The sequence below is a fragment of the Oryctolagus cuniculus genome, chromosome 2, assembly GCF_051225735.1.
Source record: "Oryctolagus cuniculus isolate XC-2025 breed Fujian yellow rabbit chromosome 2, ASM5122573v1, whole genome shotgun sequence".
Taxonomy (NCBI): Eukaryota; Metazoa; Chordata; class Mammalia; order Lagomorpha; family Leporidae; genus Oryctolagus; species Oryctolagus cuniculus.
In genome coordinates, this window is record NC_142868.1 from 161,457,892 (window position 1) to 161,476,570 (window position 18,679).

At 55.1% G+C, this 18,679-nt stretch overlaps 1 pseudogene; it reads left to right on the forward strand.

The window, feature by feature from the left end:
• The first annotated feature begins 162 nt into the window (after positions 1-162).
• On the forward strand, positions 163-15,358 carry LOC127490330 (tRNA-splicing ligase complex subunit RTRAF pseudogene; annotated as a pseudogene).
• The last annotated feature ends 3,321 nt before the right edge of the window (positions 15,359-18,679 follow it).

Consider the following 18,679-nt stretch of genomic DNA (forward strand, 5'->3'; position numbering starts at 1 on the left):
CAGATCTGCTCTAGGTCCTAGGTCCTGGGCACCAGTCACCATTGCTCCCTCCTGATGGTGGGCGGGCTCCCAGTGTGGCCGGGGGCACTGCTCTCCACTGGCCTTTCCTCTCTCCTGCCAGTCAACACTGATACAGTGAGTACCTCCGCTGGGCCGCGCACAATGGATGGGCAGTATGCCGTTTTTGGACGTATCTTCAGAAGTTGTATGGTTGTGTTTTGGGGGCGCGGTGTGGTATTTCCGGGTACTCGTTCGTAGTGCCCAGCACTCACCGTCTCCGTCAAGCCCCCTCTGTGGCATGGTTGGGGTCTCCCTCAAAGCAGCCTCCTTGGATGTTTCACCGGCCACCGTTTGTGTCACCGTGTGTAAGTCAACACCAAGTGAACCCAGTGCCTTAAAGACCTCTGCTCCCTCCCCTGCGCGACGCCTTGCAGCCTCCCGGCTTGCAGCCCTGCGCAACGCCTGCAGCCCTGGAAGCTGGTGTTGGCCAACACCGCCCCCTTGTGGTTGTGGTTGGTCATTGCTGAGAGGCGCTCAGCCTGGTTTCCCCAGGTATTCTTGCTCCCGCCCCTTTGCGGAAAAGCTGAGCCCACAAGACTCTTGGGGTATTTTGGTTTTGTTTTGGAGAATGCGTGGAGGCAATGCAGAGCTGCAGCCGTCGCTGTGGGGAAGTCTGGGTGCTAGCAGGAGACTGAAGGCGCAGAGGGGTGTTTGCAACAGGAGTGTCCAGAGGGGCATTTGGTGTTGGGACGGGGGGCAGGAAGCAGGTGGGCGACCCCTGGAGGCTCCTTCCACCAAGCAGGTGGCCTTGGCGATCTGGGCAGCAAACAGCTGTGTGTATCCTTGGGTCTGGGCTAGGACACCAGGCCCTTGGAGGAAGGCCGAGTTGAGATCCAGGGGCTTGTGGGAGACTGGAGCAGGAGGAGGGGAGGGTCTGGCAGGGCACAAGGTTGGAGGCTGGTGATGAAGAAGAGGATGAGAGCAGGTGTTCAGGGGTGGAACGGGGCTGGTGCTCACCAGGACTGGGGCGAGGCTTAGAGGGAGGCAGCCCCGAGTCCAGGGAGCTGTCCGACCCTGCAGGTGCCTCACAGGGAGCTGAACTTACCAGCAAGGATGCAGGGCCTCCAGCTGTATGGGAGCGGCTGACATGTGTCTCAGCTTCCAGAACATTCCACAGCAGGCCTGAGCTTGGTAGATGCTGAAAGCACTTAGCATGAGTGTCTTCTCTGCCAGCTCCACACCTCCCCTAAACTTGCCTCCCATCCACTGAGCCACACTGAGCTGTGGGGACGGCTGGTCAGGGTGCCGTGGCCTCCTCTTCCCAGGCGTTTACCTGTGAACTGGCATGGGGGTCTCTGAACCCTAGTGGCGGGATTTTCGGCACAGAAGCAGGACACGGGGGTGGGGGACATGACTGGGAGTTTCTCCACCCTCGGATTTTCTCTGCTCACCACCTGCAGACGTGACCTTGACCTCTGTTTCACTTGGCTCCCCTCCACACTTCCTGTTTTGGGGCCTTGTAGCATAAGCTGCATCTCTGTAGTGTGCCCGTCAGATGCACGCACTGCTGGTGTGGTTCCCGTGTTGCTGCATCTCCAGACTTCAGCTGTCTGGGGAACAGGGACTGATTGCCTGACTTACGTCTACTCCAGCACCTAGTGAGGCATCTGGAATCCAGCAGGTGCACCATTAGATGCTTGTTGAGTGATGAGTGAAGCATGACACACTGGAAATGACTAAAAAACCAAAGCAAAAAGGCCGGCGCCGCGGCTCACTAGGCTAATCCTCCGCCCAGCGGCGCCAGCACACCGGGTTCTAGTCCCGGTTGGGGCGCCGGATTCTGTCCCGGTTGCCCCTCTTCCAGGCCAGCTCTCTGCTGTGGCCAGGGAGTGCAGTGGAGGATGGCCCAGGTGCTTGGGCCCTGCACCCCATGGGAGACCAGGAAAAGCACCTGGCTCCTGGCTCCTGCCATCGGATCAGCGCGGTGCACCGGCTGCAGCGCGCTGGCGGCGGCGGCCATTGGAGGGTGAACCAACGGCAAAGGAAGCCCTTTCTCTCTGTCTCTCTCTCTCACTGTCCACTCTGCCTGTCAAAAAAAAAAAAAAAACAAAAAAACAAAAAACAAAAAACAAAAAACAAAAGGGTGCATATGTTTAGATGCCCCTCTGATAGAAAATGAAATCTATCATTGGTTTATTGGCATTCAAGGGTATTTTTCACGCCCCCCCCCCCCCCCCCGCCTGTCAGGTGCTCCAAGTATTCTCCAGAATCCTGGACCCATCAGGATCTCCTGGTCGCAGTACCTCCTCTGTCCAGGAGATGGCGCATGAGGCCAGCAAGAGTACTCTTGCTGGCACCAGGCCGGGCAGAATCTGGCCTTTTCATAAAAGAGCCCATCAGTGCGCCTGGAAGCTTAGGACTGGCCTCTGAGGCAGCTTGTGCGGCTGAGCCCTGTGAGAGGGAGCTTTGGGAAGGGGGTCTGTGGGGTGCTGACAGCGCTGTTCTCCCTAACCTCCGTGAACGGCATTCCTGGGGGCTTCACGGGGAAGGAGCTTTCCAAGTTCCCAAAGGCGCCTCGGGACGTCTCCCTTCTGGCCTGGCCAAGTGCACCTGCCTGGGCCGTGGCTCCTGGCGCCAGTGGACTGGAAGCCCCTGTTGGCATCGGGTCTGTGTGCTGCCCAGAGCTCGGTCCAGACTTCTGGCCCGGGCTGATGGCAAAGAGGCGGTGGCCAAATGGAGCACTCTGGGAGTTTGCCCGCCCACCCTTCCGGCTCAGACCCGGTCGTGATCACCAAGGGGAGGCCGGCCCTGCCTGTCCCCTGCCCCCAGAGGCTCAGGGGTCACCGTGGCAGGAGGTGACCGGCTCCCTGTCTGTGTGCGCAAAGCGATTTTCAGGCTGCAGCCACTCCCGGGCCCTTCTGACCTCAATCTTCCCTTGAAGCCGAGCTGGGCTGCGGGCCAGGGCGGCAGTGGGGACAAAGGCACCCTGTTTGGAAGGCCTGGGGGCTGGCCCCTGTGTTTCCCTGGATGGCCCAACACCAGGGTGGGCCTCCCGCAAACCCACGTGCCCTCGAGGAGATAACAGAGAGGGCCCCTGCCTCGGGCCTCCTGGGGACCCTCAGGCCCCCTATTGCTGCCGCCTGGTGTGGGGCTGCCCCTCTGCCGCTCGTCTGGCTGGTGTGGGCTGGGTGCCTGGTGGGGGAGTGCCTGGGGGGGGTTCCTCCCTCAGTGCAGCTCGCCCAGTGTTTTTCTGGCTGAGCAGGTAGGTGGGGACCTGCCTGTTGCTCGCCAGGGAGTTACTTCTCCTCGGGGGGTCTCTGAACCGTGAGCAAGTGGCGCTTGGCACCAGATCTCTCCCTCCTTCCCAGTGTCCGGGCTCCTCTGCCTTTGGTGTTGCGGGGTTTACAGGAGCTGGGGATGGGGACTGCTCCTGCAGGAAGTGCTGTCGTGGGGAGACGGAACTCAGCCCTGGTAAAATGGGGGGTGGCACCTGCAGCCCCGTGACACCTGTGACAAATAGGAGCCACATGCAAGACAGGCAGGATATCTGCAGGCTTGGAAGGCGAGGGCGCACTAGAGAGGTTCACCCGCTGCACGTTCTGGACCAGGGTGGCCGAGGTGAGGAAGCGGCGAGGGCAGTGGCCTCCAACAAAAGAAATCCATGGGCCATTCCTACGAAGCAGTGCATCATCTTCCCGGCTTTGTCCAAAGCCGTGCAGGCACACGAGAGCACCTGCGGCCCAGAGACTTGCTGAGGGGTCGGAGCACGAGGACCTGGAAGACCCAATTCGTTGCTTTGGAGAGTGTTGCTTGGTGATGAGCCAGGACCACGTGCAGATGGCGGTGGCCAGGACAGCAGGAAGGGGACTGTTGAGGAGGCGACTCTAAGTTCTGGACCGGACGAGGTGCTGTGGGAGACCCAGGTGGCACCTGCCGGGCAGACGTAAGAGCCGTTCTGTGGGAGGCCTCGCCAGGGCGCCCCGAGATGCGGAGACCGGAAAAAATGGGGGCGGCTGGCCAGGAAAGCCTGGCGCCGGCGGAAAGTTCAGCTTCACAGCTGAGTCCTGTGTGACTGCTCACCCAGACCCGTGATGAGCAGAGCCCCCCTGTGGGCGGGGCTCCAGTTGTGGGGTCTCCACATGTTTCCCAAAGGGGCTCTCGCTCCCGACTGCATGGACTGCCAATCGGTTGAAGCAGTGGGCCTGTTGAACTCTGACCTTGGCCTTGAGGAGATTCCCCGTGACAATGGCCTGCGACTGGGGTGGGCTTTGCTTCCCTGGGGGCCTCGTGTCTGCTCCCTGCCAAGCCAGGCCCAGCAGCTTGGGGGCCAGATGGGGAACTGGGCCTCAGCGGGAGCCTCTGTGTGGGGATGGAAACCGGGAGTCCCGCCTGAGTAGGAGGAGATAGCGGGGAGGGGAACGAGTGTCGGGGCACAGCCAGCTGTTAGTGGGGTGAATGGAGACGCTTGTCGGCTGTGGCTCTCCTGGGCTGTGATCTCTTGGGAGTGCTTCACGCCCCAGGGGAGCCCTGCAGCCGCCTAACAAGGGAGTCCTGGGAGAATGGGCAGCAGAAGAGGGTCAAGGGAGCCCGCGGGAGGAGGTGGGCAGGGGGCGGCCCTGCTCCACTGCTGCCCCCCCCCCCATTGTGTCTGTAAGGTGAGGGTGCCTGGCTGGTGGACCTAGCAGCCCGTTTTGGGCCCACTATTCTGAGATTCACTTTGTGCTGTGGTCCCGGCCCGGAGCTGGGTGCTGTGGGCCGTGGTGCCGGAAACGCCTGTGTGGACAGGAAGGCCACAGTTGGCCACTCCAAGTCCCTTGCACGAGCAGAGTCCTGGTGTGGCGGGCCGGTGCAGAGCCCTGCATGGTCTCCTGGCTGGCTTGAAAAAGCCATTTCTGCCGGCGCCGCGGCTCACTAGGCTAATCCTCCGCCTAGCGGCGCCGGCACACCGGGTTCTAGTCCCGGTCGGGGCGCCGGATTCTGTCCCGGTTGCCCCTCTTCCAGGCCAGCCCTCTGCTGTGGCCAGGGAGTGCAGTGGAGGATGGCCCAGGTGCTTGGGCCCTGCACCCCATGGGAGACCAGGAAAAGCACCTGGCTCCTGGCTCCTGCCATCGGATCAGCGCGGTGCGCCGGCCGCAGCACACCAGCCGCGGCGGCCATTGGAGGGTGAACCAACGGCAAAAGGAAGCCCTTTCTCTCTGTCTCTCTCTCTCACTGTCCACTCTGCCTGTCCAAAAAAAAAAAAAAAAAAAAAAAAAAGAAAAAAAAAGAAAAAAAAAGAAAAAGCCATTTCTGAGAGAGATGGTTAAAGACCGATCGTTGCAACGCCCTGGAAAGCAACACAATCCCTTTTTCTTAGGACGACTGGTGGGGAATTGGGATAGGATGGATGCAGCTCTAGCTGTTCAGACGGAAGCTCCCAGAGAGCTCTCGGCAGCCCCGCTCCCTGCCTGGGTGACCCCAGGCCACGAACGGTGCAGCTTGGCTGTGACTGACCCGAGGCCCAGACAGTCCAATGACAGATGGGGACACGGAGGTGCCTGGTTCCGGGTCCATGCCTTTTATGGAAAGTTGCTTTCAGAATCACAGCATGGTTCTCCTGGTGGTGTGTGCCGCCTTTCGCTGAAGACACTGGTAGGTCACCGGGACCGGCTCTGGAATGTCCCCCACCCAGAGACATCTTTAGTTATTTATTTTGAAAAGATTTACTTACATAAAGGGGAGAGTGACACACAATTTCCATCCATTGGTTCACTCTCCAAATGGCTGCAACAGCCAGGGCTGGACCAGGCTGACACCAGGAGCCTGGAGCTCCATCTGGGTCTCCCACGCGGGTGCAGGGGCCTGAGCACTTGGGCCATCTCCTGCTTTCCCAGGCGCATTAGCAGGGAGCTGCATGGGAACAGAGCAGCCGGGACTTAAACTGGCGCTTGAATGTGGATGTCGGGGTTTCAAGTGGTGGCTTAGCTCGCTGTGCCACAGCGCTGGCCCCCAGAAATTTCCTGTAGCAGTTCACGTAGCAAACACTGTTTTCTCTCCAGGGGCTGCTCAGATCCTCACCTAAAGCAAGCAAATAACCAAACCACACTCTCGCCCCCAGAGGGACTGGTCCATGCTCAGCTGCACAGCCTTCGGGGCATCTGCCCGTTTCTGCAGTGTGAGGAGGCTTTGGACCAACGCCCTGCCCCCGTGGCAGACCCCGCTTGGGTGTTCCTGCCCCTAGGGTTCTAGATTCAGGTTGGTTTCCAGCAGGAAACCCTGGAGACGCCACCCCGGAAGGCCATGTGGAGCGCAGGCTGACTCCCTGCTATGCTGGCTCTTGCTGGGGGCCAGCGTGGTTCTGGGGCCGTGACCGTTTGTCCTGGGGCCGTGACTGTTTGTCCTGGGACCAGAGATCTGGCAGTGTCAACATGGCCGTGAGCTGAGCTCTGATTGCCTGCCATCCCCGTGACAGTAGAGGCGGCAGCTTGGGAGATGAGTTGGGTGGCGGGATTCTGGTGGTCACTGCTGATGGCCTAGCCTGGGCCCTCTCCTGCCCTGTCTGTGGTTCATTCTGCAGGCACCCAATTCCTTGGTGATGGTGCTTCTCCCGGCTGGATTGGGTTTCCTGCATTGGAACCCTGGCTGACATGCCTGGGTCTCGGGGATGCCTGGGTGCCTGCTCCTTGTTGAAGCCGCCAGGGCCTGAGTGTCCGTCCCCACGCTGGCGCCCCCTGCTGGTGGCGACCTCTGTGTGCTCCAAAGTTCCACGCTCTCGCGTTTTAGTGATGGCTTCCAGCCGCCCCAAAGGCTGGTGTCCGGTTGAGGTTTCCTCACTTGGTAAACCTTTCCTGTGCTGCCACTAGACCCTCACAGACACGGTGGGAGGTCCACGGGGCAGGTCTGCCGTTGTGACGAGGCCATGGGCGTCGCGTTCAAGGGCACTGGCGCCAGCACCGATGGCTGCTGGTTTCCGGAAGGGTGTCAGCCAAGGTTGTGGGAGGCTGAGCTTTGAGGAGCGAGATGTGTGAAGACAGATGGGCAGCGCTGGCCTTCAGGGGTGGAGGGAAAGACCCCGCCTGGAGGCCTGGAGGCCCGAGCGGGAGCTGCACCTTCGGTGCGGAACACAGGGGACGGGCAGCCCGTGGGATAGCAGCAGAGATAAAGTGGTCGAGGGGAGCCTGGCATTGCCACCTGCAGGCGGTTTAGGTGGTCCCCTGTGGGTGACCCAGCGGCCAGCGAGCCACCTGCCTGAGTGAGCCCCCTGGCACGGCATGGTGCGGTGAGATGAGACGCAGAGGGACTGTGGGAGGCTGTGCTGGCTGATGGCCGTGTGTGTGTGTGTGTGTGTGTGTCTTTCTGTAAAGAATTGGGGACAGTTGAGAAGAAGAAGTTGGGTTGGGAACTTGAGGACAAATGCAAAAGTCCAGAACAGCCCCCACGGGCTGACAAATGAGGGTGAGCAGGGGTGGCTGAAGCTGTCCCTTTGTGGGCAGTGCCCTGCGTGTGGCGAGGATTGGCTTCAGCAGTGCTGGTAATGAGTGAGTGTTAAGGTTATTCCAGGATTAGGAGTTTGGTGGTGGTGTAGTGGGGGCAGACGTGATGGAAAGATAAGAGGAGGTTCCAGAGGAGGTGATTAACCAGAGAACAACAGAAGGAAACCCCTACAGGATGTGGCTGGATGGGCAAGTCAAGTCGGGAGGCACTGGCAGACTTGGGGGGGCCAGGTGGGGTCAGAGACCAAGGGGTGCTGATCGGGCGTGGTGTGGAGGTTAACCCTGAAGGCAGAGAAAGTTCTCCCTGCTGGGAAGATAGACGGTGTGCTGTGGAGGATGGGCGGCCGGAAGTGGCAAAGAGGAAGGTCGCTGGGTTGGGAATGTTGGGGACCTGGCGGCCGGGGCGGTGGTCTCCCAAGATGGCACCAGGGGCTGGGCCGAGAGGAAGGCAGTGTGAGAGATGAACCACTCCCCATGCAGGGGCCCAGGCAGACCCTGAAGAACGGGGAGTTGAGACAATGTGACACTGGTTCAGCCACCGGGGCAGGTTTCACCCTGAAGCTGAAGTGGGCCAGCCCGGGCAGGGTGGGCCTCTTTCCAAAGCCCCTCACTGACCACCTGTGCTCACATGGCCACGAGCTGCTATCTGTCCTGCTTACGGGCTTCTGTCCTGCTGCTGTCCGCTTACGGGCTCTGGCTTCTACAATCTCGTCGGCCTTGGAGGACAGGTGCAGCGTGCTGTCAGGGCAGGGATTCTGTGGGGCTGGAAGTGGAAGATTGGCCATGTTGTGAGTGACACAGGGGTCCCTTGCCTGAACCCTCCCGGGGGATGATGGTGCTTTCTCCTTCCTCTGAAGTTTCAACAGGAGCTCCCTATTCCCAAATGCTGTTAGATTCCCGGGCGTGTCCCCTCCTGAGACCTTGAGAGTGACAAGTGTCCATGAAAGGTGACCTGGCAACCAGGAAACTGTAGACACAGGCAGATATTTAATTTGAGGTGGAGCTTTATTTTTTTATATCAGGATAACAGAGACCTCCGATCAAAGCCTTTGGGACTAATGACAAAAAATTAAATTAAGTGTAATTACATGCCACTCAAAGACCCCTGGGAAGCCATTCGAATCTGCACAGGGCCTTCTGAGAGGCAGAGTGCTGTTCTCCTGGCTGGGAGAGGCATCCTGGGGAGCAAGGGGTCGAGCAGGGGTAATTGTGTTTGATAAACTCCATCAGCACTTCCCAGCTGCTGTAATGGGTCTGCTCAAACAGTGGAAAAAAGATCGCATGCTGTCCCTTTGATCCGAGTGAACAAAAGGAGAAATAACCAAGTGTCTAGAATCTGGCAACTTCAAGGCAAGACCAGATCCTAAATTATGGAAGATACTTCTGGTTTCATTAATACGTACATGGTGGAGGGGCCCACATAGCCTACAGGTGGATGGCAGGTGTCTGAATGCCAGGGACAGGGGCCTACGGTTGCCCCTGGAAGGTGGGTCCAGCGTCTGATGGTCTTTGGTGCCCTCGGAGCACAGGGGTGAGCCTTGAGGAGTGTCCTGTGTCACTCCCCTGAGTGAGTGGGTCTTGCTGTGTTTTCATTGGTGTCCTTTGATAAGGTTGTCTGTGTTGGCGTCTCTTTGGAGTGGTGCGAAAAGCTGCCTTCAGTTCCCAGCCCTTGGAGACCTAGGTCGGGAAGAAGTGGCAAGCAAACCAAAGCGAAGGCCTAGCTCAAGTCAAGAACTAGTTCTGGCTTGAACTGGCTCACGCTATTCTTTCCCGCAGCACTGTCTGCACCCCTAAATAGTAAGCTGCCCATTTTAGCCCCGACCTCTGCCCCACTCCAGGGCTCCCACGCTGCTTTCTCAGGTGCTGGGATCCAATCCCTCCCTTCTCCCAAACCTGCCTCTTCTCTGCCTTGTCCCGCTGTCTTCCCAGCTCAGCCCAGCTCCTGGGCTTCAGCCAGAGCCACCTCTGACTCTCCATCGTCTGATGGCAGCCACCGGAGCAGCCTCCTGCAACTGCCCTCTGACAGTCCTCCCCAACCCCACTGCCCGTCATGGCGGGCCCTTCCTGCTGTTGCTCACCTGCTGTAGACATGTCCTCGCTGGACCCCCCGACGCTGCCTCCTACCCAGCCCACCCTCTGTGTTGGGGCTGGGATCCTCTGAAAACAAAACTCATCCCCAAGGGGTCACGCTGCTCATGGGCCAGAGGGGGAGAGCAGAGACTATATTTGCAGGCCAGGTCTTGAACCCCAGATCCACTACACCCTGACCGTGAACCTGGGTGGCTTTACCCCACACCACAGTGCCGGCCCCTCGTTTAATCATTTCTATACTTAAATCTGCTGGGGTTTGAAAGGCAGTTATCAGAAACACAGTGCTGTCCTCTCCACTTGCGTGGCTTGTGGCTTCTGAGGTTGGGTTCCTAGTTTCTTACTGATGGGAGGATACCCTGGCCAGCCACAGGGCTTGGCTCTGCCGGTGACGGTGGGGCTGGGCCCAGGTCCCTCACCTGCCGATGGGCACCCTGGGCCCACTCCTCTGTAGGCAGTGCTGAGTCGCACATTGCCTGCTGTTTGGTGACAATCTGTTACCTCTGCCGGTACGTCAGTGTGCTTCCACTTCTTTGTATCCTTAAGATACATAAATGCATTCTTCTCCTGGATCCTTAAACCCTTATGCAAATTTAATGTGACTTGGAAGAGGATAAAGCCCTGAACTTCTGTTTCCCTTCCATGTTTTTACTCTGGGACATCTATCGCTGTCAGCAGTGTTACGATGACACCCCCGGTCCTGACTGCTGCCTCTGCCCTATATGGAATATCAGGGAGGGGACTGGCCTTGCATAGGCAAAACATGGGAAATAGTGGCTCTCAGGATTTTTATTACAAGCAACAAGTGACAGTGATCCCCGAGTGACAACAATCAAGTGAAACGGGAGGCTGATGATTTCTGGTTTAGTGCCTGGAGGAAAGAAATGAGGACTACAACTAGGGAGCGGGAACCCAGGAGCTGCCTGCTGGTCGTTCTTTCTGGGTTAAGTAGATGGAGTTAGGTCTGGGAAGCCACTGTGGCTGGGTTTGACGAGAGAGTAGGAGAGAGGGGAGGTACACGGAATTCTGGAGCTCTGCAGAGGGTCTGGTAGTGAAGGAATGTGAAGGGACAACCCAAGGCCTGGGAGAGAGCCCCCTGAGAGGGCATGGGGAGCAGTGGCCACACACCCCACAGAGCTGAGACCAGTGCTTAGTCCCAGCAGCCAGACTGAAAATCCTCATAACGCATAGGGTTTTGCATAGACCAAACAGGAGCCTCCCTTGGAAATGGGAAAAATGAACCCTAGGCACAAAGCTGCTTTGATGCATAAAATCAAGGCCTGTTAAGGATCTGTATTTTCAAATAATTGTATCCCAGAACAAAGCTTAAGAATAATGACAGGAATATAAAATGTTCAGCACCCAGTGAGATAAAATTCACAATGTCTGGCATCCAATCGAAAATTTGAGATAATCTCCCCCCCCACCCCGAAGAAATATAACCTACAGTGCGGATCACCATCAATCAGCTGAAATTGGAAAGTGGCACATGATAATTAGCAGATAAGATTAAGACAATTGTGGCTCTAGCTCATGTTCCCAAAACTACAGAACAGATTGATTATATTAAGTAGAAGACATGGAAGATACACTTTTCATCTCTAGAAGTTCAATTTATATCTGAGATGAAAAATGTACTAGATAGAATTAACGGCAGATTAGACATTCCAGCAGGAAGGACTTATGAGCCTGAGGTACAGTATCAGGGATTGTTCACAACAGGGTAGAGAAGGACTTAAAAAATGAACAGAGCATCAGTGAACTCTGAAAAAACTTCAAGTAGTCAGTTATATATACACTTGGCATCCCTGAAGAGAGGAGAGAGAGGGACCAAAAAATTTAAATTATGGCTTAAAAATGCCCAAATTTGGGGCCGGCGCCGCGGCTCACTAGGCTAATCCTCTGCTTTGCGGTGCCATCACACCGGGTTCTAGTCCTGGTCGGGGCACTGGATTCTGTCCCACTTGCTCCTCTTCCAGTCTAGCTCTCTGCTGTGGCCAGGGAGTATAGTGGAGGATGGCCCAAGTGCTTGGGCCCTGCACCCCATGGGAGACCAGGAGAAGTACCTGGCTCCTGACTTCAGATCAGCGCAGTGTGCTGGCCGCAGTGGCCACTGGGGAGTGAACCAACGGCAAAGGAAGACCTTTCTCTCTGTCTCTCTCTCTCACTGTCCACTCTGCCTGTCCAAAAAAAAAAAAAATGTCCAAATTTGGGGCAAGTTAATGGCGTAGAAGTTAAGGTGCAGGTTAAAACACCCCTGTCCCATATTGGAGTGCCTGGGTCTAATTCCTGACTCCACTCCTGATGCCAGCTTCCCACAGTACGGGCCCTGGGAAGCAGCAGGTTAGGGCTCAAGTAATTGGGTTCCTGTCCCCCAGGTGGGAGATAGATTGAGCTCCTGGCTCAGGCCCAGCCCTTGTAGGCATTTGGGGTGTGAAACAGCAAATTGGGAGTGTGTGTGTGCTCTGTCCTTCTCTCTTGTATGTCAAATAAAAGTCCAAATTCAATAACCAGTATAAATACACAGACACTCAAGTGCAAGAAACATGAAAAAAGCTGAACTAAGACACCTTAAAATTCAGCTTTTTACTATTCCTGAGAAAGAGAAAATCAATGGGGCCTCAGTAGGGAGACTGAGGAAGAATGACAGTGGAATTCTCGTTGGAAGCCTGAGAAGACAGCAGAGCAATATCTTTGGAATACAGAAGTATTTTTTTTATTTATTTTTTTTATTTTTTGACAGGCAGAGTGGACAGTGAGAGAGAGAGACAGAGAGAAGGTCTTCCTTTGCCGTTGGTTCACCCTCCAATGGCCGCCCCCGCCGGCGCGCTGCGGCCGGTGCACCGCGCTGATCCGATGGCAGGAGCCAGGAGCCAGGTGCTTTTCCTGGTCTCCCATGGGGTGCAGGGCCCAAGCACCTGGGCCATCCTCCACTGCACTCCCTGGCCACAGCAGGGAGCTGGCCTGGAAGAGGGGCAACCGGGACAGAATCCGGCGCCCCAACCGGGACTAGAACCCGGTGTGCTGGTGCCGCTAGGCGGAGGATTAGCCTAGTGAGCCGCGGCGCCGGCCAGAAGTATTTTTTTAAAGATCTTTATTTCTTTGAAAGTCAGAGTTACAGAGAGGCAGCGGCAAAGAGAGAGAGGTCTACCATCTGCTGGTTCTCTCCCCAGATGGCCATGGTGGCCAGAGCTGCGCCCATCCAGAGCCAGGAACTTCTTCCAGGTCTCCCATGCAGGTGCAGGGCCCAAGGACTTGGGCCATCTTCTACTGCTTTCCCAGGCCATAGCAGAGAGCTGGATCAGAAGTGGAGCAGCCGGCGCCCAAATGGGATGCCAGCATTGCGTGCAATGGTTTTACCTGCTACGCCACAGTGCCGGCCCCAGTACTGAGGGTGGGTTTGTTTTTTTTTTTAAAGCCAATCTAGAAGTCTTTTATTCCAATATCCTAAAAAGCACAAGTGAAATAAAGGCTTTATTGGTCCAAAAAAACCTGAAATAGTTCCTCGCCAGCTCACTCACGCAAGAGCTATGAAAGGAAAGTGATACCAGAGAGTAATCCTGGATCCACACGGAGCGATACCGAGGACCTGACTGGTGCCTGTGCCACCGCTTCGCCTCCCCTGGCTGCGTCCAGGGCACCAGAGTGAGAAGCCAGGACTGTGTTCCAACACCAGTGGGTGACTTTCACTACCACAGCCCTGCCAGCTTCAACCACAAAGATGACGCAGAATGGAGAGACTTTTTTGGCTTGGCTTGAAGATCGGAAAATTGGATGCTAAGATTGAAGACAGAGGTAGTTTAAGGAACATCCGCAGCAGTGGCTGGCCCAAGTTCTCTGCAAAGTATCCTACAGTCATTAACTGTGCTTTCAAGACAGACAGCAAGCAATGGACTGGCTTCTTGGTTTAACTGTTAGACTTGAACATGGAACTAATACCAAAAAATACAAGGACTGAGTACCTGTTAATGCAAAACAAACAAACAAACAAACAAAAAAACTGTTGACAATGCAACTAAAAATGCAGAGCTGCTGATCCATTTGGAAGTAAATAATCCCGATTTCAAGGGTGGTGTGATGGCTTGAGCTCACTTTCTTCAGATTCGGCGTCATGACGATGACCTGGGAATGCTTAAGACAATCTGCGTTTTGGTTCAGCCTGACACAGGGTCTGGCGGCTAAAGCAAATCAAACAAAAGAGGGCTCTCCTGTTTCTTGACACAAACATGTTCTTGGTTCTGGCACAGAAGATGCGGTTCTTAAGGAAGCCACTCAGCTTCTGCAATTGCTGCAGACAAAAATGAATGGAGCCGGGCAGCTGTTCAGGCAAAGACAGACCACAGACCGGGGAATGTGGAAAGACGAACACTTGAGGATTTCAGCTTCTCCCCACTTTCACATTTGGGAACCATGTATGCTTTGGGCATGTGTTTGGAAATCAAATGTCACATTTTCATGGGATGAATCCTAGAAAATTGTGTTCTCGAGGTTTATCATCACTTTTTTCTTTAATAAAGTTTGGGGAAGTGGAGATGAAAAAGATGGCCCTCAACATCAGACACCACCCAGATCGCCCACAGCTGCGGACTTGGCTCCAAAGCAGAGGTTCCCAGGACCCCTACTCGGGTTGGATCACTTGGGTGAATGACTGACAGACCCCAGGGAAGTGCTGTGTTCAGCAGTGTACCAGGAAGGATGCATACGAATGGCCGGGAGGAAAGGTACAGGAACGAGGTCTGGAAGGGTCCCTCCTCTTGTAGAGCTGGCACGTGGGTGTGGACCCCAGCCCAGATGCTTTGTGAACGGTGTGTTTTAGGGGTTTTTAAATGGAGGCTTCATATGATCAATCACTAACACAACTGCCGACTCCTCCCCACTTCCTGGAGTCTGAGGGGTGGGGCTGAAAGTTCAAGCTTCTGATTATGGCCAGAAGCCCACCAAGAGTCACCCCATTACCGGGGAAGTCCTGAGGGAGTTGGACCTCTGAGTGAGGATCACAGTCAACGGGGCAAATGTGAGAGCAGAAGGTGCTCTTAGCATCGCCAGCACTTAGTGAGTCCCCAGGGGTTTAGATGCTTTGTGTTGGGAACGGAGGCTGAGGGGATATCTATAGGTAATCAGCTGCCACGGTACTTCACCCACCCCATCTACCCTGCAGCAACCACTGTGCAGATTTTTTTTTTTTTACTTTTTAAAATTATTATTTATTTGACAGAGTTAGAGAGAGAAAGAGAGAAAGGTCCTCCTTCCGTTGATTCACTCCCCAAATGGCCGCTATGGCCAGCGCTGCACCAATCTGAAGCCAGGAGCCAGGTGCTTCTTCCTGGTCTCCCATGAGGGTACAGGGCCCAAGCACTTGGACCATCCTCCACTGCCCTCCCGGGCCACAGCAGAGAGCTAGACTGGAAGAGGGGCAGCCAGGACTAGAACCTGGCACCCATATGGGATGATGGTGCCGCAGGTGGAGGATTAACCAAGTGAGCCAAGGTGCCGGCACTGTGCAGTCTTGATAGGTCATAAAAGGAAATAACAAAGTCACCAGAAATAATTCAAAAGGAAGAACAATAGCAAGCAATCACCAATAAGGTAGGTTTAAACTCGAGCATCTCCGTGACCACATCAAGTAGAAATATGAGCACCCAAATGGAGAGGCAGATATTGTCAGGTTGAATAAGAAGTGAGACCCGACTGCATACTGCCTACAAGCAACTAACTTTAAATAGATTTAAGCATTACACTTAAAGGTGACTAAAAATCTGCACCATAAAAATAGGATGAAGAACACACAGCAGCTGTAGTCGCTGTGCTGATGTTAGACGAGAACGGTGACTATTACTGGAGATAGAATCATTTCATAATGGAAAAGGGCTCAGTTCATGAAGACGACAGTTGTAGACTCTGGTGCACCTAATAACAGCTTCAAAATGTAAGAAGCGACGAATTGAGAGAATTGCAAGGAGGAGTAGAGCCACAGAGCGGACAGAAAACCAAGAAGGGCATAGGAGACTTGAACAGCATTGTCAATGAACTAACATACTTTATAGAATCCCTCCACCCAACAACAGCAAAATATACATTTATTTGAATTTTGAAAATTCCCAAGCTAGAACATTCTTAGCCATAAAATAAGTCTCGATACACATGTAAGGATCCAAGTCATATGAAACATTCTGTGACTTCAATGGATTTAAATTAGAAATCATTAAAGATGTTTGGAAAATCTTCCAATAGTTGAAAGCTGCATAATACATTTCACAATAACATAGACCCAGTATGAAAAACAAAAGCTGGCTCTCAGGGAAGAGGGAGCAAAATCTCTCAGCATCCCCAGGGGGAAAACCGAAAGCACAAATATCAGTGTCGGCTATGAGACGTGATACTGCCATTAAAATAATAAGGGCCGGCGTCGCGGCTCACTAGGCTAATCCTCCTCCTTGCGGCACCGGCACACCGGGTTCTAGTCTTGGTCGGGGCGCCGGATTCTTTCCTGGTTGCCCCTCTTCCAGGCCAGCTCTCTGCTGTGGCCCGGGAGTGCAGTGGAGGATGGTCCAAGTGCTTGGGCCCTGCACCCCATGGGAGACCAGGAGAAGTACCTGGCTCCTGCCACTGGATCAGCGCCGTGCGCCGGCCGCAGCGTGCCGGCCGCGGTGGCCATTGGAGGGTGAACCAACGGCAAAGGAAGACCTTTCTCTCTGTCTCTCTCTCTCACTGTCCACTCTGCCTGTCAAAAAAAAATAATAATAAGGGCACATTAAGGGAAATTTGTAAAATAAGACTTTATTTATTTGAAAGGCAGTTAGAGGGAGAGGAGACAGAGAGCTTCCGTCTGCTGGCTCACTCCCCAAATGGCTGCAATGACCAGAGCTGGACCAGGCTGAAGCCAGGAGCTTCTTCTGGGTCTCTCACATGGGTGCAGGTCCTTGGGTCATCCTCTGCTTTCTCGGCTGCATTAGCAGGGAGCTGGATCAGAAGTGGAGCAGCAGGGACTCAAATCAGTGCCCATGTGGGATGCCGGTATTGCGGGTGGTGGCCTAACCCACAATGCCACATTGCTGGCCCCTAAGGAGAGCTTTTAGGTCAGTGAACTTAACAACTTAAATGGACAAATTGTTGAAAAAGACAACCTTTTTTTTTTTTCACTCAAGAAGAAATGAATAGCCCCAGTGTTAGATATGCATTTGTGTGTGCCCGAAGTAGATTGGAGTCACATTCTTAACCAACGTGCAGAGTTCCAGTAGGCCAAACTCTTCCCACTCTCTCAAGCGAGTGTGCACACTCACACGCATCCACACGCAGAACATCTTGCACACGCCAAATTGCCCTCCTTGTCGAAAACTGCTTGTTCCCCAGGCATTTCGAGGGTGGGGGATGTGTGCTTCTGTGAGGGACACCCCAAGGCTGGCTCAGAGGGGGCCTGGTGACGAGGAGGCCCCACCCCTCCCTGGGCTCTGCCTCCTGCCCCCTAGAAGTTCTTCAGAGCTGAGGCTGGGGCTCTAGTGTGACGGCTGTGGAGCACTTTCCCCCAGAGTTGTGAGTGACTTGAACTTGGGGCATCGCAGTCCGTCCCAACCTCATCAGTGGAGCTGCTGGACTCCGTCGGCCACTGGCTGGGAGCTGGAGAGAGGCAGGATTCAGGTCTCCCTTAGAATTCCTGGGAAACGTGTCAGCAGGAAACACTGCCAGTTGGAGATGAGACACAATGAGATTTAGGCTGTGAGAGAAACGGGAGCCCTGGAGTGAGACAGGAGAGGAGGCAGAAGCCCTGGGTTTTTGCCCCGGGACTGGGGGTTGATGGGTGTCCAGGAGCTGTGGGTGCCTGCGAGGCAGGGGCCATGGAGGCGGAACCCGTGCTGCCTTCGTGGTTCTGAGACGTGTACCATGTCAGGTTTTCCTAAGTGTTCAGCGTCCCTCTGTGGCTGGAGGACTTGGACTGTTTTTCAGACTCACAGAGCTGGTAGGTGGGAATAGGCACCAGCCACGTTCCGGCTGCCAATGCTGGAAGCATTTGTGTGACGAGTTACTTACGGGTGCTACAGATAAGCTCATGGGTGCTGATCCTGTTGGATTATGGAGGACCCGTCAGGGTGTCTGGTGATGTCCCTGTTTCCATGTCATTCCCCAAGTTCCTAATGAGCTTATTCCTTGTATGTCTTCAGTGCTGGTGGGTTCCCTGGGCCTCGACCCAGCATCCCAGCAACCTGCCCACCTGCCCCCCCCCCACCCCCCAGCCTCCCAATCCAATGAAAGTGAGACTGAGCTAGTTAGAGGAGACTCAGAGACACATGACTGGTGCTCTGAGGGTGACCCCTCCAGAGGCAGGGCCAGTGTGGGCTGGAGTTTGGGAAGGACCGAGCTGAGTGAGGGCGAATCCTGGTCTGCAGTGTTTACTAGGCCATCCCAGGGTGACTGTCGCTGTGCGCTGCACTGTCCCACAACTTCAGTGAAACTGACAGGCTCATAAACTCAGCTAGAGAAGAGTTAGGTCTGGAGTGCAGGCTGCAAGGGGCTGGAGAGGCCTGTGTGGCTCCATCTGTAAAGCGCTTTGGGGAACCCCACAGGGAAATGGCAGCATGGGCCTGTGGGATATGAGCAGTTTTGGGCCTCTGCACCTGTTGAACAGGGCTCCCGGGACTGTTCTGTCTAGGGAATTGGAGAAGAGCCACGCCCAAGCCCTGGTCTGCAACACGTGTGAAGTTCTTTAGGCTTCCTCAGCGTTGAGAGGGAACCTTAAATGGTCAGATTGTGGGGTCAGTGAGGGTGGGAGCAACTCGGGAATGTTGTGGCGAGAGGGGTGCTATGTGGAAGGCCCCCTATGGTCACATGTTTGTTTACCAGAGTTGTGGACACCAGAAGACATGGATTGAACCTAGAACCTTGGCCAGGGGACTCCATGGAGCACTTGAACTTAGGATCCCAATCCAGGAGCTGTCCTGGGGCCTCCATCTTGGGCACAGGGTCTGCTGGATGTGAAGCTGTGAACAAGAAACTGCACCTGCTATTCCGCGAAGGATGACCAAGGTCAGGGCACCAACTGAAGTGGGGTACCAGTGCTTTGGGGTGGGTATTGAAAGCGGTATTCATGTCCTGGCTGGCGTACCTCTTCTTGTGAGGGGTTGAGA